A 22,713-nucleotide genomic window follows, 5' to 3' on the forward strand; every position below is an offset into this window, starting at 1 on the left:
TTGGTTATCTGTTCTCAGCAACCTTGAATTGTGGACCAGTCTGTTTCCCATGGTGGCATTCTCTGCTTATTAACATTGGCCACACATGTTCTAAGCCATTTCATGACTCAGATTTTCCAAAAGCTGGGCAGTGACACAGGAATGGTACAGTGGGAAAAGGGACTCTGACCTCAGGGTCTGAATAGATTTTCTAAGGACGCAGGGTTTGAGGCACAGTGAGACCAGCTGGTGATTTTATTAATAAAGGTCTCCAGGGTCCCTGGTGTTGTGTATTTGACGCATAGACATGCATGGGGTGTGAAAGTCAAGTGCTGTGCTCACAACATAGAGTAAGTACTCAGAATGCAGAGTTCTGTAGCAAATCCGTGGATTGAAAGATTGGAAATGGAGAACTGGTCTGCAATGGTCACAAGACAGTCTGCTTGAAATTGATTCCCTAGATCCATAAATGACAGAGAAAATGCATCAGGGAGTCATTTTCAGAAGACAGGTGCCAATTATCATGAGAGAATTTCAAATAGTGTGCCAGTTTACATTGAGAAAATTCTCCAGGATGAATGTCGATACGCACTAGTGATCCTGAAAATATTTCCCTGCTGGAAGCCCCTGAGCTTTGACCCTCATAACCAGGGGAAATCAGGGGACTGTTGGCCCTGTGACACCCAGGAAAAGGCAGTGGGAAACCAGCAGGAACCTATGAGCTGCCAAATGATGCAGTCAGCCCGTTTTGTGGAAATTGTTGTAAATCACAATAAAATTATCAATGGAATGACATGTACATCTAGTCTGCATTTTTTTTTTTTTTGCCATCACAATGTATTCAGAGATCTGATGAGATTTATATCTGGGTGGTATTTGATCAAGGAGAGGGAACCATAGATTTGGAAGATGTGTTGGTGTTAGAATGATGGGGGATATAAAATTCTGGGGCCTGGAGCTCACCTGCCAGAGAATGCTATGTGACCACGTTAGAAGAAATAGAATCAGTGTTTCAGGTATCATGGGGTAGAGGAGAGAAAGGCACGTAAGGATTAAGATTCTGTGTTCACAAAGTCATCCTTCTGAGCTCCTGACCAATGCGCCCATGAGCACGCTGTCAGAGCTCTATGCCCAGTCACTTCACCTGTGGAATAAAAATGCAACTGCATGTCATGTATGGCTTTATAACCCTTTATCGTCATGGTTCCCCAGGAGTTATTTCACTATTTACCCATCTCTCTTTCCAGGGAAGGAAACTTTAAAAAAAGCTTGTTGAAAATAAAATTATAAGACATATTTATTTTTGGAAAAAACTTTTGAAATCAATGCAGTTTTTCAAAAAAAGTTTAATTGTTTTTAAAAGACAAAGTTACAGAGCAAGAGAGAGAGAGAGAGGAAAAGAAAAAATGAGACAGTGATTGGTTGACTCCTCAAATGCCTGCAGCTGTCAGAGCTAGACCAGGCGAAAGCCTAGCTCAGAGCTCAAGCCAGGTCCACCCTGTGGGTGCAAGGACCCTGCTATGAGAGGCTTTACCTGCTTGCTTTCAGAGTGTGAATGAATTACAGGAAATGGGATGAAAACAAGAGAATTCAGGTGTCAAAGGGGTGACTTCAAGGTTGTGGCTTATTCATTTCCATGGATTTTTAAAGACGTCATAACTACTGATCATCTGTCTAGCTGTCCAGCTAGCTATCCATCTATCCAACTATTTTTCCTTCCTTCCTCTTTCTTTTTCTTTCTTTCTTTCTTTCTTTCTTTCTTTCTTTCTTTCTTTCTTTCTTTCTTTCTTTCTTTCTTTCTTTCTTTCTTTCTTTCTTTCTTTCTTTCTTTCTTTCTTTTCTTTCTTTCTTTTCTTCCTTTCCTCCTTTCTTCCTTTCTTTTTTCTTTTTCTTCCTCATCTGTGATGTATACATAGCCTATCTATCTCGCCTGTTTCATGACAGATGTGTGGTAAGAACTTGTTCCATATACTTGGGGCTCATGGTTTCTCAGTGTTCCAGCCAGCTGCAGCCCAGGAGCCAGAGATAGAGTTGCCTTCTGAATGCTGCAGCCTTGAGGCTCAGGATAAGCTTCAGTTCTCAGTCCTAATCTGAAGGCAGCAAGGGAATACTGTGTGAGCTCAGGGCAGCCTGGCCGAGGGCAGGCTTTCTCAGTCAGGACTTGAGCTGGACAGATGAGGCCCGGCCACAATGGGGAGGTCCTTTTGTTCTACTCATCTACCAATTCAATATCCACATTTTACAGGACCACCCTTATGGTCATCCCCAAAATAATGTTTCATCAATTATGTAGGAACTGCATGATTTAGTGCATGGACATGCAGAATATACCCACGGCAGTTTGTGGAGTTCTCACTTTGTTTAAGTACAAGGTACAGTGGAGTGTGCTGTATTTCAAAAAATATGTCAAACAAGTGCTCAACAATGTTCTCTTATTGATGATCATGTTGGTCCAGACAGATGTAAGGAAACAATGCTGAAATATCTCACTGTTTATTGAGATTTGAGAGTGACTCATCCGAAGTCGTTTCATGTTTAGGAGAAGTCATAGGATCAGACAGTGTCTCAGAGCATGGGCACAGAGGTGAGTGCTGGCACAGAGGTGAGTGCTGGCACAGCACACTCCAGGCCGGAGTCCCTGAATGTGAATCCCGGCCCCTCTAATGCTAGCTTCCTGCTGATGAGTACCGTGGGAAGACAGCAGATCATGTCTGAAGTACTTGGAATCCTGCGACTCTTGTGGAAACTTAAAATTGTGCTGGCTTGTGGCTCTGGCCTGGCCTCATCCTGGCTGCCGTGGGCATTTGGGGATACACCAGTGCTTAGAGTCCTCTCTGACTCTGCCTTTCAAAGCAAACAATAAACAAAGAAATAGCTTTTTAAATTCAAGTATATATTCTAAAATTTTTTTATTTTTATTGGAAAGGCAGAGTTATGGAAAAGAGAGACAGAGAGAAATATCTTCCCCCTACTGGTTTACTCCTCAAATGGCTGCAATGGCTGGAGCTGATTCAATCCTAAACCGGGAGCCAGGAGTCTCTTTTGTGTCTCCCACACAGATGTAGTGGGCCAGGAATTCAGCATCCCCCTCTGTTTTCCCAGGCCATAAGAAGGAAGCTGGATTAGAAGTAAAGCAGCCGGGACACAAATCAGAGCTCATAAAGGATGCTGGTGCTTGAAGGTGAGGGAATCGTCAGTTAAACCAGGGCACCAGCCCCTAAATAAATACTTGAGTATAATTTTAGTCAAATAATGAGCAAATGAGCATCATTATGCTGGATAACAAAAATCTAATGGAAGCATCAGGGGATGTCAATGGTTCTGTAAGATGTGACACATACTGAGGAAAAGCCTACTTTATCCAAACTCTGCTCTTGCCCATGAGCTTTGACAGTTCAATTATGCTGCCTCAGTAAGTCACTTTAGAACACTGCTGAGCTCAGGGGCAGACAAATATCACGATGTAGTTCCAAGTAATCACCAGCCTATCTTTAGTAGCCTACGGAAGATATTGTCTCCCTTCCCTAGGGTGGCTGCAAATTAACAGGCTTACACAGTAGGCATTTATGGCTTCTTGATTCTGGGCCCAGATGCCCAAGATCAAGCTATTGGCAAGTTGGTCTCCCCATGCCTCTCTAGGTCACTGGTATTTTCCTTCCATCTTTGACATTTCCTATAGACGCTCTCCATGAATCCTCACATTGTCTTCCTTCAGTGTCACCACCATTCTCCATGCACAGATCGCTTATACAAACATACCCACATAGGGCCTTCTCACAGGCTAAACATCATAAACACAACAACCCTGCTGGAGAGTTTTTCCTTTTTATTTCATTTAAAATACATACATATATATATATAGCTTTTATTTTATGATAGTTACATAGGCTTTGGAATTTCCCTTCCATCCTCCTCTCCACCAACTTCCCCTCTATTATCACAATGTATAGTCCTTTAAAGCACTCCTAAGTCCATCATTCTGCTATTGAAGCGTATCCTGACATTATACGGATGGACAATGGCAGACAGTCCAGCATCCTATTGTCAAAATGTATTTAACAATTTCATTTGAAGTCCCTCTTTGATCTGGAAGTAGAATGCATACTGTACTGTGTCCTTACATTTGAATATGGTAGTCTCTATTATAAAGTTACTATATATCACTTTAAATACAAAGCCATAAAGCAAAGGCAATAACAGGATGAAAGAAAATTTACAATAGCAGGAATCTAAATAACATGCTACAGAATGACCAATGTGTTTCTACAGAAATGAAAAATAAAATTAAAAAAACTTTCTTGAAGCAACTTATGTTACTGTCTGACGGATGTGTCACTGAAAAGATTAATAAAAGGAAACAAAAAATTTTTTTGAAGAAATGGAAACATAAACAAAAATATCAGTGCCCATGAGATATAGTAAAAACAGTATTGAAACAGATGTTTATAACATCAAGTATTTACAAGTAATCAAAATGTCTCATAAATGATGTATTAATGCATATCAAGGGCTTATTGAAAAAGAAAATAATGAAGCCTGGAAAGGTAAAATTCACAGCAAAAAATAAATGTATTTGAAACTAAAAATTGCAATTTGTAAAAAGAAAGAGACATTTTTAAAGTATATTAGCAAAACAAAATTTTAACCATATTAAAAGAGCAGCATGAGGGAACAATTGCTTAAACATAGAGATGAAAAAGAAGTGACACCAGCTTTCTTCTCTTTACATGGGTCATGACACTGTTGGTAGAGGCAGTGGAAGGAAGTGATGTTCTGTTGCCCAGGTGCTTTAGAAAGTTCCATGGGAAGAGCTACTTTTGTAGCACTCTGGTCTCCATTACATCCTTCGTGAATTACAAATGTTTGTTCACCTTATTTAATTTTTTGTTTTGTATTTTTTATGCAAGTTGTCTTATATTAGAGTGAGCATATGATATTTGTCCTTTTGGGAGTGGCTCATTTCTCTGAGCATAATGGTCTCCAGTTGAGCCCATTTGGTTGCAAATGGTACAATTTCATTCTTTTTAATAGCTGAGTAGTATTCCATACAGTAGATGTACCACAAACTCCCTTGCAATAAAGGAAATTCAAATGAAAACAACAATGTTTTTCTGATTAACTCTGGTGAGAATGGCCTGCATACAGAAAACTATCAACAACAACTGCTGGTGAAGATGTGGGGAAATGGGTACTCCACTCCACTACTCGTGGGACTGCCGACTGGTGCAGCCTCTATGGAACCTGATATGGAGAATACTCAGATAACTAAAACTTTACCTACCATATGAACCAGCCATCCCACTGCTGGGAATATATCCAAAAGACCTGATATATGTATATATGAGAAAGCAACTTGCACACTTGTTTTCATTGCAGAACAATCAACAATAGCAAAAACATGGAAACAATTTAGATGTCTGTTGAAAGAGAATGGAGAGTTCTTCACATATTTGTTTGCTCTACATTCCAGAAGTTTCTTTCATCATGTTCAAATCTCAGAATTCCAATAGCTTTCCAAACTTCCAGGAGAATGCATTTCTGGAGCATGACAGAGACAGTTCCCTTCACTCCCTTTTCAGTAGGCATTCCCAGTGCCTGGATGGCAGAGCCTATGGCCCTGGTTTGCAAGGTCTCTGCAGTAAGCCCTAGCCTTTTGACTGCAGACTCAGGCTCAACAGCATTGCAACGAATGGAGAAAAGAATGAACAACCCTGCCCAATTTTATTCTAATTTTTAGAATGAGAAACAACATAATTTTATGAAACAAATAGGATTGTATTAAAAAACAAGCATCTGATTTCTGACATTTTTAAAAATTTTGGATGTTTAAGTAACAGAGAGGAATGTGATACCTGGAATGATAGTCACCCATTTCACAGCTTTATTAGAAATGTAAGTTAAGCAATGTAAGTGAAATTTCCTCTCAGGCATGTTGGGGTGAAATAAACGCTGGGAACCTTAAATTTAGAGTTCTTGGCTTGATCTGGCATGATGACACGATAGTGAATGACCCTGTAGCCCTGATACAGACAACCATTACTGAAATGCCATCTAATCATACAGCTGGGTCTCTATCTTTTGCTTTTTCTCTTACCTTGACAGATTTCCTTTTATAATATTTTTGCCTCTCAAGGCTTCTACCATTGTATGTGGTGAGTTGGTGCTAGTTACATATGATTATTCTGAGTAGGGGTGAGGGAGGAAGATCTGACAGTGAAAGGTCCTCATGTGGCTCTAGCTCTCCGAGGAAGTCCCGATTTCTGCTACAAACATCTTCCCTGTCACTCTTTGTAGCAGTACACAGTGCTTCCCTCTCTGCAGGATTGCAGAGTCCAACCCCTCCCTGGCCAGCAGGTCACAGAATGCAGCAGATCTGAGAGCAACTGTGGAGCAGAAGCAGTGCTAGTCAAATGTCCACACAGTGAAGCCCTCGTCCGGACCAAGGGGGATTCTGCAGAGAAACATCAGTACGCCTGGTTGCTAGTTGTTAGGTACCAGGCAATGGAAATGTAAAGAGCATGACCTTATTGCAAACGGAGTTCCTTTTAGATCAATACCTACAATGTCTGTAGACATTTTGTGAGCTGGTACATCAAATCCAGCTTAGGATGTCCAATTTCCAACCTTCCTAGCATATGCATCAATAACTTACATAATAATGGACTCAACTGTTAGTAATAGAATGTATGAAGTGCCATTTCTCTCAGTTTATGGAGGCACTGACCTTTGCTAAAGTGAGAGACTTTAAACAGCTCACCCACACTCATCCCTCAGACTCAGCAGTGCAGGCAACCACACACTATTTTAAAAATGCTGCATCTCAAGTTTGTGCCTTACTGCACTGTCAAAGCATGTAATTTCTTAGGAATGTGGAGAAACCACTTTATTCTGCATGGTTGGAAGTTGCTGTTTTATGTTTGAAAATGTATTATGTGTCAAGAACACCGTGAACAAATATCTGCATTCCTGGCCAACAGATATTGAGAAAATCTAAAATCTGAGCAAATGTTGTAAGCGTTCAGATTGATTTCTCAACTACACAGATACATCTAAAATTAACACCATCTTAGAGTAATTCCATCACTCTAAAATGAAGATTTATAAACTATTTATATTCACAGAGTTTTCCTCCATATAGACTACTACTTTTTTTTCAAAATATTGGAATGTCATAAGAGCAATGAGTATTCAGAGCACATATCACTATCTGGCCTGATTTAAGTGTAAGGTACTTCTACATCAGTGTAGGAAAAATGCTTTTGTAGTTGAACACTGAATGGGAATAAGTCCAGGAGACATATAAAACAGGAAGAGAGTATTTTGTTGATGAAAGCACACACCCAATCATTGAAAGGAAATGCTAGAATTTGGGAGATAGATGCTCAGTTTTTTCCTGATCTTAGCAACCTTTGTAACAGGTGCAATCACTGATGTCCAGCGGTGTTTGACAACTTACCAAAGCACTGGCTGGAAACTGGACAGCAAACCAGATGCTCCACACTGCTGTTCTCCACTCTCTCATTTTTCTTGCCATTGACTCCTCTGTGTCAAGTAGATGCAATGAGTAATACACATATTGGGGAGGCTTCCCCTTGGGAACAGTTTGATTTTTAACTCAGGAATTCCTACTTACTGAAGTGGGAAGAGTAATTTTGGTCTTGTGTGTGTGCATGTGTGTGAGGGGTGTGTTTGTGTGTGTTGTAACACTCAACATTGAAATATTCACATTCTGTAGAAATCACCAATTTAAAGTGTACAATTTAACATTTTTAATGCATTCACTGAAGGTGGCACCATGAATCCTAGTATGTTTCTATCATCCCTAAAATAATGCTATTTGTAATACCCATTATTCTGTACTTCCTTCCTCTCCTGCATGCCTCAGTATAGCACCATCTATTTTCTGTCTCTGCAGAATTGTCTTCTGGGCATCTCATGGAAATGGGAAAACACAATTCCAGATATCAGAAAGCTGGGGTGCATTCTTGGGCTCCGTTTTCTCTGTTGATGATTTCTATTCCATTGTTTGCCTGTGCTGCATTTTATTTGTTTTGCATAAGTGGCTGCACATTTGTTCTTTTCCACTTTGGGATCACTGGGCTTAATAACCTGGTGAAAATTCATGTGTGTGTCTTGCTGGAGACAGATTTCTTCTGAGGACTAACGCATCCTTTTTTTAAAAGTATCTTTTTTAATCTGTGGTTTCATACTCCACAACCTGAGTTACTCTCGATTAATCACAGTCCTAAAATATTAAATGGAAAATTTCAGAAATAAACATCTCATAAGCCTTAAACGTTCATCATTGTTTATATTATAATTTTTCCATTGCTACTTTCTTCTTATACCTAATTTGCAAGTAATCACACGTAAGCAAGTCCAGGAAAAATCAATATCCATAGGTTTTAGTCCTGTGCAAGGTTTCTGGTAGTGAAGGAGTTTGTTATAGGATAGTCCCAGGGCATCTCCCATGGATGAGAGACTCACTGTGTGCCTTAGGCGCAACTTCTGGCCCCAAGCCTGTGGCCATTATTGTGGAGGATGGATAGGCCGTTCTCAGCAGGCACAGTGTCACTTGCTATTGCTTCCAGCAAAGTAGGATGCTTCCATTTCTCCACATCCTTTCGTACTCTGGTGGAATCCTTCGAACCAAAGGGATTTTTTGTTTTGGGTGAAGCACATTTATTTCTATATTATTTTTGCCTCATTTTGCTTAGGTATCTTGTTTAAGAAGTCTTATTGAATTATCATAAGAATCAAAACATTTTTCTAACAATTTTATTTAGTTATTTAGTTATTTTTTTTAAGATTTATTTTATTTTTATTGGAAAGGTGGATATGCAGAGAGGAAGATCTTCCGTCCAATGATTCATTCCCCAAGTGAGCACAACGGCAGGGTCCCAAAGCTGTGGGCCGTCCTCGACTGCTTTCCCGGGCCACAGGCAGGGAGCTGGATGGGAAGTGGGGCTGCCGGGATTAGAACCGGCGTCCATATGGGATCCCGGGCATGCAAGGCGAGGACCTTAACCACTGCGCCACCTCGCCAGGCCCATAGTTATTTAGTTATTTGAGAAGCCTAGGGATAGGGGGAAGAAAGAGGAAGGGGAGAATGACAAAGAGCGAGGGAGAAGTAGGGAACCCTAAGTGCTAATCCACTCCCCAGATCACCATAATGACGGCACTGCTAGGCCAGGGCCGGTGGCCAGCCGGCACCTCAGCCCAGGTTTCCCTTGTTGCTTGGCCAGCTCCACTGCCACCCACAGTCTGCACTGATAGGAAGTTGGAGTCGGGAGCCAGGACTGATTTTGGACCCTAGTACTCCAATATAATAAATGAACATCTTAACAGGCAGGCTCAATGCCTGCCCCTTTGCAAGACTTTCTAGATCTTGTATTTGTTTTGTATTGTACGGAGAAGGGGCCCAGACTTACTTTTATTTATTTACTTATTTTTTCTGTTTAGTTTGCTTTCATGAGGACATTCAATTGTTAGATACCATTTATTAGAAATTATTTCTTCCCCTTCCAGTGTGTTTTGGCACTTGTCAAAGAGTTACTGTCCCACAGTGTTGGGGTTGACTTCTGGGTTCCGAGTTTCAAGTCATGCATGTGTTGACTGTTCCCAGCGTTTCAGCACCGAGCTGTCTTGAATACTGTAGTTTTGCAATGCATTTTGAAAATAAGCATGGCGGTTCTATTACTCTTCACTTTCAATAATGTTTTATTTGTGAGCTCATACATTTGCATCTTAATTATAAGATCAGCTTGTCAATTTCTCCAAGAAGGTCGGCTCTGATATAAAGATTGTGTGGAGCACATATATTAAATGAGGAGTATTGTTATTTCAGTTCCATTAGGCCTGTTGTTTCTAAGCCATCTTTAATTTCTGCCAAAAATACATTGTGTTTTTTAGCATAAACTTTGTACTCATCTGTTAACTTTCTTAAAGTAGGTATTTGACTTCTCCATTAGTTTCATTTTGAATTTTTCATTGCTGCAGTTTGGAAATACACTTGCTTGTTGCTTATTGAACACAGGGCCCTGCCAGCTTGCAGAAGTCTTTCATTAGTTCTAATAGCTTTTAAATGAATTCCTTAGGATTTTCTGTACACAAGATTATGCCACTGCAAATAGAGATAATTTTATTTCTTCCTTTCCACTCTGGTTGCTTTTATCTAATTTTCTTGCTTAATTTTCCAGGTAGAACCTTCCGTACTCTGTCACATGCAGTGGTAAGGGCAATCTTCAGTTTTCAGTTTACCACGGTCTTTTTTCAAAGACAAGGGTACATGATAAAAGTGTGTTTTTTGTTCTTTTTTAATATGTGTTTACGGGTATACAGCTTCTCTAAATACTGCTTCACTTGTATGTATCTAATAAATTTTGGTATGTTGTGTTTTTATTTGCATTCACCTCAAGGTATTTCCCTAATCTCCCTCTGATTTCTTCTTTGACCTCCTGATTATTTAGGAATTTGATGTTTGATTTCAACATTTTTGTGAATTTCCCAAATTTCCTTCTTTATTGATTTCTAATTTCATTCCGTTGTGGTCAGAGATCATACTTGGTGTGATTTCAATGCTTTCTAATATATTGATTTTTTAACAGAGTCTAGCTTGTGTTCTGTCCAAAAGAAAGTGTCAAGTGTGCTGGAGAACATGTGTGCATGTATCACAAGGAAAAACTTGATACAATGAAATGCCTAGATCTTACACATGTAATTTAATTAATTCTGGCAAAACCACACTCTTGAATGAACCCAGCCAGGCCAAAAAATCACACTGGGGTGGGTTTCTGCCCTAACCGTTAAGCTGTCTGTTGGACATCTGCATCCCATAGCAGTGTACATGGGTATGAATGCCAGCTCTGTTTCCATTTTCAGCTTCTTGATATATGCAGATCTGGGTGGCTTGGTGAGGACTCAAGAGAGTGAATCCTGGGTAGCATATGGGACACATGGACTGAGTTACCAGCCTGGCTGTTTTAGGTATCAGAGAGCAAGCTCTGGTTGTTGCTTCCTGTCTTTACGATTGGGTGTTTCTTCCATAAAACAAAACAAGTGAAATTTCACAAAAATTATCAGCCATGAAAATTGCTTGTGTTGTCTTCAGTGGAAGTTTCCTGAGTGCTGTGTGAGAATTCTGTAATGCACTGGCCTTCTTTGATGCCCTTACTAGTGTTCTGGGCCAAGTACAGTGGCCTATCACTTTCCTACCGGAAGAGCTGGCGTCCCATAAGGGTACAAGGTAATGTCTTGGCTGCTCCACTTCCAATCCAGCTCACTGCTGGTGGCCTGTGAAGGCAGCAGAGGCTATTCAAGTCACTGGACTCCTGTACCTGCGTAGGACACCCAGAAGAAGGTACTAAGTTTGCATTGGCTTAGCTCCATTGTGGTCACTTGGGGGGTTGGTGAGCCAGCAGATGGAGGATCTTTCTGTCTCTTCTCCTTTCTGTAAATTTGCATTTCAAATAAAAATAAATAAATCTTTAAACATATTTTTAAAATAAAAATCTATTGTTCTGGATTTTAATCCTATATTTTTGTTTGTCTGCTCCTGACCTTTTAATACATGACTCACAGAGTTCTTTCTTTCTACTGAATGTTTTTTGTTAAGTTGCTCCAATGTGTCCTTCATTTCTAATAATTCTGCTTGATTTTGTTTTAAATGTTGCTATTTCCTGTGTGACATATTCTTTAAATGTGCTTCTCTTTGTTGGTAAGCTTTTTTTTTTTTTTTTTTTGATAAGCAGCTTTTAAACAAGTTTTAAAAATAAACTATCCTCCATTTTCTCCATGTCTTCCTCAGTTAACTCCGAAGTTGACAAATGCTTTTGCTCCTTTGTAGGGGAGTCTTCAGTAATATTCGTTGTACCTCTGTCTTTTCCGTTGCTTTTGGTCATTGCTACTCTGTTGAGCAGATTTTTCTCCACAAGGCCAGTTTCTAAGCTGTTTTTCCCGATGGGCTACAGGTTGATTTTACTCATGTTCAGTGCCTGGTTCTTCTTTTGCAGGCATGTGTGCCACTCCCTCTGGTGAGTTTCAGTCCTGGGCTCTTGTGCCAAGCTACCACCATGGTCTCCAGAGCCCCAGCTCCTGGCACACCACTTTCCACAGCCTGTGAGTCTGTGCTGTTGCCTCTTCATTGCCTGCACAGCCTTTCTCCCACTCCCAGTTTGAGCAGTGCCCAGGATTAGGGAATCACCATCTGTTATAAATCACTGGTGTCAGAGGTGTTGGTCTTGCCAGAACCTGCTGGCTATTAGGTCGACAGGCCACCTGGGCCTATTTTAGTGGAATGTGTGGAACGCCAAGTCGGTACTGTTTCCCTTGTGGGACCAGTGTCAGGTGTTGAATTGGAAATGAACTTGCCCCTAGCTTAGCACATGTGCAGCTCACTGTTGCACTCGTAGCCCAGAGTCTTTTCCTCAGTACAATGGCACTTTTAGGGGTCTGAGCCCTGAAACCCACCCTGTTCCTGCACCCAACTGCCAGGGCTCTGCTACTCTGTTTCTGCTTATGGTTGAATCATGCAAATCAGTGAGGCAGGCGGTTCCATGCCTGGGTTCACTTCCTCAGCCCCTGGTGAACTCCCCTTCCCACCCGGCCACCAGTGTAGCTCTGATTCCAGCTTGCTGTTGGGACATCTGCTCTCTGCAAGACTGTTCCATTGTCTCTCTTCCCCATGTCACACATCTGCAGGTGTCCTGCTACTTGCCTATCCTCTCCTGTTCTCTTGGATCACAGCCCCTCTGCTTCTGCCTGGCCAATGAGTATCTGTCTATTTAAATGTATCCTTAACCTATTCAGGCATCTTGTTTCTGATAGAGGACATGTTAAAGCCTTGTGTCTGACTGTAGCTTGCAATGAACCTAATGCTGAAAAATTCATGCATATTGCCGTATACTTGTTTTTTCTGTCAAATGGGTTTTCTTTGAAAGAGCACATCAGATTTTTCCGCCTATTCCTTTTGATAGTTTTTCAGTTTCAGTTTTCACTATAACAAATAGACCTAGTTCTCTTCTCTTATTTATACTTCTTTTAACTGAATAAATACCAAAAGAGAAAAATTGATTGATTCGAATGTAGGAGTTTCTTCAGTATTTTAAGAAGCTGTCCAGTATTGTTTGACTTCTTGTTCTGTTTCACGTTTCCACAAGAAATGCCTGAGAGTTCCATGACCTCTGTCCTTGTGACGTTTAGCATTTTCCTGTGTTTCCACTGCAAGTTAACCATTTTGGTGAGGAATGCATCTCATTGAAACCTTGATATATATTTGATAGACGCTTTAATAGACATATGATAAATATTTGATACATCATTTGATAGATATTTCCATGTCTCTACATGCTCAGCATCTGTGCTAGAACCATTGCGTCAATATCAATCCCTAAGTGAAGGTGAATCACAATGGTGAGCCCGAAAGAGAAACTCCAAATAAACAGTCAGTCAAACCAACATTACACACACGGCCTTTGCCGTCGGCTCCGGACTGTTGCCGTGGGGCGATGCTGTAAGCAGGTGCTACTGGTCAGAGGCAAACGATGCACGCAGGTGCTGGAATCACATGGAGAACTGGGGATTTTTCTCATCAACCCTAGGCTGCCCTTTGTCTTTTTGGGGAAACCTGCCTCTCCCTTTTCTGTGGTACTGTCCTCTGGAACCTGGCTTGGGATTGAGTGACTCCCATGAATGAATCCATCCAGGTTTACATCCAGCCCGATAATTCGGCGGGGGACTGGAGCGGGTATTAGAGCTTTTTTGTCTTCATCCACCTGCTGAAGTGAAGAACCAGGCTTGGGAAGAATGCTGCTTCTCCAGGATAATTCAAGTTTAGCTTGAAACCAAGGTTGCGCATTTAATCTGAAAGACATTTCTTTGAGGAAAAGTCATGAATAAATGAAACAAATAGTGTGTGATGTGCTGTACTTCTATGAATACTTCTGTGTATTCCCCCGAACACTACAATAAAACAGGAAATATGCATGTAACAGGTTTTGCAGATAAGCAGCTTCATTTATAAAAACTATCTGTTCAGTGAACTGTGAAAATTCAAATATTCATTACACTAAACTAAGAATTTATAATGTGGAGTTTCCACTGACAGTTTATTTTTAAGCTATCACTATCTTTTCATTTATAAAATAAAGAATATATAGAAAACCACAGTTAGTGGGTAGGCTTCAATTTTTTTACCCTAAACTCAATGAAAGAAAATGTATACCTTTAGGTTATAAAACCAGTTATCACTGTGATTCTCGTAGGCACCTTGCTTAAGGGTTCTGTGCAACTGATCAATACAAACACTGTCCAATCATTGAACTTTTAACTAAATGAAAATGAGCTAAGTTTTCCAACAATCATATATTTTTCCAAAACGTTTCTTTATTTTTGATTCCAAAGTTACCAACTACTTCATAAAAGCCATTATTATTAACCTGCACATAAAAATTCATATGGGCATCTTCAGTATTGGAGACAGATTAATATCTCTTTAATTTAAATTTAATTTTTAAGTTTCTTTCATAGGAATGAGAGAACAGAGTGCCACACTAGGATTATGTAATAGCCTCTGCTTCTTTACCATCTAAAACCTCCACATTTGAAGCATTTTTTCTTTTGTTGACACAACTTAAATTACAATGCTCATCATTTGAAGAAAATATATGTACTCGCTTCTACGTTATCAGTGTATGAAAGCATTGCATGCTTTAGATTGTTTTTAAATCAACAAGATGTGTCTAAATAATCATGTAAACCGAATACATCTGGCTACATTTTCTTCACCATCTCCAAGATAATTTACCTTTGGATTGAAACCAACTCTTGACATTTAATCTGAAAAGGGCTGTTTCGTGTAGAGTATGAACAAGATAATGCAGCAGAATATTCTGGGCTTTCTTGTCTGCCATTGTTTCCCCTATAAGCATACAAGAGGAGCAGAAGGTCGCAGACCATATGGAAAATAATGAGAAGAAATGCAGAGTGGTTACCATTTCCTTGCTGTAATGTCAAGTGGATGAAACAGGAAGCATGACGACATCTGATGGCTTGTCTGTACTTACTTTCATGTGTTGAGATGTGGCATCACTCGCCAACAGGGAGCCCCTTGCTGATGACTAAGTCTGTTTTCCTCCACTTTCTGTCTTCCTTTAACAACAGCAACAAAAGCCTGTTTCTATAAAGTGCTCTTCAAACTAAACTGTCTCTGAAGACAAAGCTGTCTTCTGTTTTCTGTTGTTATAGCAGTAGCGTTGCTCTCATACACTTCAAGGGGTATGAAAACACCTATAATAAGTTGTTGTTTTCTAGACAGATGTTCATTAGTAATTAATTCCAAATATGCAGTTATTTGGGTTTTAATTATTTAAATAGACTAAACATTACCAACTCATTCATCTTTATGGTTAAGAATTATTCTAATGGACCCAATAAAGTGTGCTAATCATCAATTCCACTGTGGAATAAATTGGAATAGAGGCCAAGTTGCCTGGAATGTGGGTTCCCTAGGAGTAAAGTGTGGGCGATGTGTGTTTAACTCAGTTTCCAAATTGAAAGGCTAGAACTGCAGATATTTCGTTTTCAAAAACACATTCAGGTCTACCCCAAAGGGAAAGAGGGATGTTAGCAGGAGCTTTATTGTACACCATAGGAGTGTGCCCACTGTGTCTTTCACCCAACCACGAAGTCTCCAGATCTCTGGAGGTGAGAGCAGGTGCTTTGAGGAAGAAGGAAAAGCACTCCTTGTGTGGTCGAAACAGGCAGGCAGGGAATCAGACATCTGGCCAGGCTGTGCCTAGGGAGGTTGTAAGATCCTTTCGTAGAGTGGGGTTATTTCAGGATGGGAGGCAAGGGGGTCAAGGCCATCACATTGTGAGAAACTCAAAGTAAGGAGAGAGCTTAAGGAGCGCTTGGAGGGGAGAGGCAGTCAAGATTCTGTCTGCCTCCTAATGTTTTGCTCTAATGATCTTCTCTGCTAAGCTCTTTGTTCAAAAATGGATTTGTGGCTATTGCTGTACTATTATGGGGAAAATTGTGGGGGGTAAGGAGGGTGGAAACCTCTGTGTTTATGGAACTGTATTATGAAAAATTAAGAAAAAATTAGTAAAGTAAATGATTGCAATTCTTTCCTAGATCCTGGAGAATAGCTCAGTGGGATATATTTGGCCCAAGCTACAGAGTAAATAACTGAAAGGAAGAATGTACTGTGTTAAATTCAATTTTCAGGAAACTTTAAAACACACACATATAGTTTCAATAGAGAACTTCACTTTGGGTGTTGTTAGCATCTCCCATGAAAAATGCAGAAAGGATTTCTTCTCCCCCTAAAGCTCCAGAAAAAGACATGACAAATTTTTGAAACCATCTCCTGCTCTTGTCTTGTCCCTGACTTCTCACAGTGCCTGGCTTCCTCTGGAGCTGCCATTCACTGCAGCATGCCCTGTGTGGGTCATTCCTTTCACTTTAGAACTAAAACATGACTCCTGTTTACCCTTTCCTATATGTTGAGACTGTTACGTCATCCAAATAAACTGCTTTCTTGAGGGTTTCCCTGCTCGTCCATCCTGAGTGGAAAGCATGGCAGAAGCCAATCAGAAAGTCCTTCTTGTTCTCTATGCATTTTTACTGTCTATGTTCAAATGTATGCTTTTCAAGGAATTGATGGTAACCTTCCTAAAGTGAAGGTCTGTTTTTAAAATATTTATTTGTTTGTATTTGAAATGCAGAGTTACAGAGAGAGCAGGACTGACAGAGATCTTTTATTCCCTAGTTCACTGTCCAAAAAGCTGTGATGCACAGAGCTGGGTCGGTCTGAAGATGGGAGCCAGAGACTGCTGGATCTCCCACGTGGGTGTAGGGCTTAAAGCAGTATTCTGCTGCTTTCCCAGTCCAGAAGTACAGAACTGGATCAGAAGTGGAGCGGCACGGACAGGAACCAGAACCCACATGGGGTGCTAGTGGCACAGGCAGAGAATCAGTTTACTAAGCTACAGTCATGGCCTCAACACAAGATTATAGTATGTGCTCATTTTTCTTAAGAGGGATCTAGCATCACTTAAAAATGTTAAGTGATTAGAGACACTTTTAAAGATTTTTTTTTATTGCAAATCAGATAAACAGAAAGGAAGATCTTCCATCTGATGATTCACTCTCCAAATGACTGCGATGGCCAGTGATATGCCAATCCGAAGCTAGGAGCCAGGAACTTCCTCCAGGTCTCCCACAAGGGCACAGGGTCCCAAGGCTTTGGGCCGTCCTCGATTGTTTTCCTAGGCCACAAGCACAGAGCTGGATGGGAAGTGGAGTCACTGGGATTAGAACCGGTGCCCATATGAGATTCTGGTGCATTCAAGGTAAGGACTTTAGCCAATAGGTCACAGTGCTGGGCCCCAGAGAAATTCTTCGTAGGTGATATTAGCTTTGTTTTTTTTTTTTTAAGAGTATATAGCTGCTTTAGACTTTCTTTAATTATTTTAAATAATTTCAAGGGAAAGGAGACAGAAGACGGCAGAGGGAGACACTCATTTTTCTTCACTTCCCAAATTGCCAGCCACACTAATTGCTGGGACAGACTGAAATCAGAAGTGGAACCCAACCTAAATCTTTCATGTGGCCATCACCTCCGGCATCCTAGCAGGTACACTGCATTGAAATGGGAAGAGGAGCTGGCACTGGAAGGTAAATGGACACACTCTGAAATGTGATGCAGGCATTCCAACTGGCATTGTAATGACTGTGCCAAATGGCCACACTGCATACTTGAGATTTTTGAAATTTGGTTTTGGCTATCTAGTAAATATTAACAGCAGATGACTCCAGAATGTAAACTATACCATGAGAGAGAGATGTGTCCCCAGCCTGTAATGTAGGGACTACAGTGTGGCCAGAAACACCCGTGGGAATGGTGGTGACAGGCCTGTTCCCTGCATAATTCTGAAGCTGATTCTGTTACTCTAGCTGCTTGGATAGACTCATGTGCTTCTGAATCTGTTTTCTCTGTGTCCTTGACATTGGACTTCTGTCTGGGAGGATCAGCCTGACCTGTGAGCAGCAAGCCACGGATCTTCAGTGAAGAGTGCAAAGTAAGTGGCTTGCTCCCCTGGTTGGAGCCAGCAGACAAGTGCTGACTGCACTTTATTTGTTGTAGGACATCCCTGTAAGCAAACAAGAGCAGGAAGCTGATCATTTATCTTAAGTGTAAGTGCCCCTGGTGAAACCTAGTTTAAAATACACAAGCCTCCTTTCTTGGGGTGAATGCTTAGACTGGAGACAGTACCCCGAGCCGTTATCTTGGTAGTCATTGCTGAAGTCATCCCCAAGGGAGCCGCCATCCACACCGTGTGGGGGCCTGGCAGGGATGGCCTCAGTCCCCGGGACTAAATCCTGAATGTATATGTGTGTGCTCCACCGCGGAGAAGGCTTTCTTTAAATATACATGTAATATTATATTTTCTTAGCTGTACAGGTGAAAAACTGGTAGTGTATTTAATCTATCATCTATAAATGTTAGTTTATTTGGAGAGGTGGTGACATATAAGAGCAAAGTATTATTATTCAACTATGGCAAACGTGCTTTTTAATCAAATTGCCACGAAGTAAATTTCAGTGTATTTCAAATGCAACTTTTCAGTTGTTTGAAATAAGACAACGTTTATGTGGAAAAAAATAAAATATGATGCACTGTTAGAATCTTTGTGTACAAAATGCCGCAAGTCATCTGCCAGTGTTTCTCTTGGCTTGAAGGTAGTATCTAAATAGTTTCAATGCCAGGAATAATTCTTAGAAATGTGAACATTAGTCATTGCATTTAAAAATCCATATATGGTAAAATTCAGTTAAAGGAGGCATTGATTTCGCACCAAAAGTAGACTGCTGAGAGTCAGAATCTGGAAAGATTAAATTCAAACGCCAAATTCAGAAATAAACGATAAAGAATCAGAAGACAACAAAGTTATTGAAAGATACAAATTTGGAACAAAGAAGTAGGAGGTAAAATCAGCGTGGCAGGGAGGGAGCATTTGAAGAAGGGTTTTGAGAGAAATGGCTAGAATGCAGGTGTGGAGCTGCTAAAGGCATTCCTTGTTGCCCAACTTGGTTGAGCATTGCCTGATCTAGGGAGCTGAATGATCTCGAGAGACTTAGCTCCAGAGATTCTGATCTAACCACTCTGGGATACAATCTGGTTGTTAGGATTTGTAAATGCGATCCAGTCTGAGGCACAAATCTCCGCATTACTGGTAGCAGCAGAATTGGCAAGGAGTTAGGTTTGGGAAGTGTTCTGTAGATTCTGGTCAAACAATCCAATCTGAAAACAACTATTAGCACAACAGTGTAGCATTCCTTTGTTTCTTTTTCTTTTTTTAAAAAAAATATTTATTTTTATTGCCAAGTCAGATAAACAGAGAGGAGGAGAGACAGAAAGGAAGGTCTTCCGTCCAATGATTCACTCCCCAAGTGACCATAACCGCCAGTGCTGCGCCGATCCCAAGTTCTTAGTCTGGGAATCCCACGCCGGTGCAAGAACGTGGAGCTGTCCTCGGCTGCTTTCCCAGGCCACAAGCAGGGAGCTGGATGGGAAATGGAGCCACTGGGATTAGAACCGGCGTCCATATGGGATCAGGGAGTGTTCAAGGTGAAAACTTTAGCCGCTAGGCCACCGTGCCGAGCCCAATGGTGTAGCATTTCAATGGTTTTGACTAAATTCTCCAGCCAATTACGTAAGGCTGTCTGCAGTTGATGATGAGATGCTTGACATAGAAAGATATTGTTCAAAACAAAGAGTGTCAGTAGAAACGCACAACTCCATCAGAAGTAGACATAACATAATAGGCAAAGCGAATCTGATCCTACTAAATGGAAAATGTTGGTTGAGGGGCATGTAATGGAGGCATTGCTTTGTATCCTTATTTGAGAAAGGGTTACAAAGATATGCACATTTGTCAAAATCCATTCAAGATCTGTGAATTTCATAACACATAAATTATGTTTCATTACAAAGCAAATTTAAACATTTGCAGGATCCTAAGAGGGAGAATTGATTAATGGGTTGAATTTAGAAGTGGAAAAAATTTCCAATGAAGTGCCACCAGGCAGCATGTCAGGTTTGTCACCGTCATCATTCATGGGGACAGCTCTGACAAAGACGTAAAGGACACTTTCTTCCAATTTCAAGACGATATTGAGCTGAGTGAGACAGCACGCACATAACACTTCAAGACCGACACAGGTCTTGAAAATGAAGGAACGGACCAGAATCTTCCAGGAAAAAGCATGAACTTGAAATAAATTAAATGCTACAAGTTTGAGGAGGGAGAAAGTGCTACTTCTTTAAGATAAGTATTCACAGACAGCCTCAGAAAAGCTAGTCTGACAAATGCATCCACTCAGAATCAACAGTGAAACGTAATCTTCAGAGAATCCAAGCTAGTCTCTCACTGTAGCGTTTGGAGGCCTCAAAGATTAAACACACAGACCTCACCGACCTGTCTGCCTAGGTCCTAACCAACGCGTGGACAGAGGCTCAACGGGGTAAAGGTAGGGCTGCCTTCCTTCTGTGTCCAGGTCAGGTTATAAATTGCCTTGGGTATGCTGTAATATTGACTTTCGGATCCTAAACTACAAATCATGTTGTCTTATCTGTAGCGATTCCAGAAAGTTGTGGAAATCTACAGATCATCTGTTTGATGGGGAACACCACTGCTGCTGAGTCTAACACAGGACTCAGAAATTCAGTGCCTGCAGGAAGGTCTCAGGAAACGGGGGACTAGGAGAGATGCCCCACTCTCTTCCCACACTCATTAGTCTGATGAGGCACAATAGCACCCCATATATCATGAAAAAGGAAGCCGAAAGAGAAGATTTTTTAAAAAAATTGTAATGGGAGAACAAGTGAGTGTTCTACTTTAAGGACAATATTGGGACTAGGGAGTGCGTGCTACTCACACTGGGATCATCACACTGGAATGCATATTTTGTTCTTAATCTACACAACAAACACCTCCTACAATCAACTCAACAGAACTGCTCATGGTGCGATTTATTTACCATGTTAGACTTCCCTTGTTAAAACACTGTTAATACATAGGGTTAGCCTTAAAGGTCTCCATATTGGAGATTGAACATTAAATTTGGAGTGGTAAAAATTTGAAATGTATCTCTGTGGCCTGTAATTAAACTGAAATAAAAAATTACTTAAAATTGCAGGATAGAACCTAAGTCCATCGATAGGGAAACATATCAGGAAGAATAACATTTTATGAGGGAGTTGACAACCATATCAAGCCAGTTTTCAGACACAAGAACAAGGTTACAGAGTGCATTTTTGGTCCCCTTTGTGAGGAGGGCTCATCGACCTGTGGATTTCCTATGGGTTACACCTCGGGAGGGGAGCCTTCCAACTTAATTAGAAGAACACCTTCCACAGACCAACACGGTGTCTGTAGCGGGTAGAAACCTGGCACAGTGTAATACCTGGGATGACTGTTCTCAAGAAGAATGAATGGACTGTGTGGTCAAGAAGAAAGGAATAGGATCAGGAAAAGCTGAAGAAGGAAATCGTTAGCATGCTTGGATGCGTGGTGACATTTTACCCAAACATACAAATAGAAAATTATTACTTGTATAGTATAGAACTCAATTGATTCTTGCTGCATTTTATCTTATTATGTGTTTGAGAAAGTCAGAATGAGAGCATTTCTTTAGTTCCAAAACCAAAATATGTTAAGGGGAAAAGGAAGATTGTAATACACTCAACAGTCATAATGCTTTACTGAAGCCAAGGAAGCTCAGAGGAACACTTAATAAAAAACGGCATCTTTCACATACTTTGCCTTTTCTTAAAGCGATGTTGAGCTCCGTGACAATAATCCTATTTCGATGATTTTTTACTTTGGGAAGGGAAGTAAACTCTGCTTCGATTTAGCTTTTCCTCATCAAAGTTTTTGATTTAGGTGCAGTTGCAGGAGGTAACTTGAAACTTCCGGAGCAAGGCCAGACAAACGGAGTTGATGTGTAGCAAATCATTGGTGATCACTAATCTTGCCAAAGTTTGCAAAGAAACCAGCCCGGATTACCTATAAAAGACTATTTGTATTACCATTTGCACAATTACAAATGCCTTCTCTTTGCATGCTCTAAAAAGCCATGGCTTCTAGAAAGAGAGGCCACTGATAAACTGTGCTTTGAAAAAGTTGGGAAGTATCAGAGAAACGTAGCGGTTTGCGTATGCATGACAAGAACTTCTAAAATCCTGAAACATCTTTACTATGTTTTGTTGTTTGATGAGACATGAATTTATTATACAGATTCAAAACCAAAGAATAATAACTAACTCAGATGTGATAAGAAGGGATTTATTTCTGTTTAATTTGTGAGTCTATGATGAGTAATGTCTTTTTAATTCACTAGGAGAAATAAAATCAGGGTCTATTAATTTTTTTGTCAGAAGGTGGTAAGAATATCAAGTCTTTAAATGATCGCTTTCAGAGGTTAGTAAAGACTGGAATGCATTATAACATTATGGAATTGTTTTTAAATATTTGGTAAACTAACATCATGTTATCTTTCAATAAAATAGCATGAAATTATCACAGCCTTTTGACTTAAGAACAGGTGAAAGAAATTCACAGTGTGCTCTCTTTTCGTGTGTTTTTAAAGCAAATGTCATGGGGTTAAATCTTTCATGACAAAGTGTGTACAAGTAAGATATGACTATTCAAGCACGTTAATGGTAAGAGG

Source organism: Ochotona curzoniae, unplaced genomic scaffold (assembly GCF_017591425.1).
Source record: "Ochotona curzoniae isolate NIBS_2020 unplaced genomic scaffold, NIBS_Ocur_1.0 contig_64, whole genome shotgun sequence".
Lineage (NCBI taxonomy): Eukaryota > Metazoa > Chordata > Mammalia > Lagomorpha > Ochotonidae > Ochotona > Ochotona curzoniae.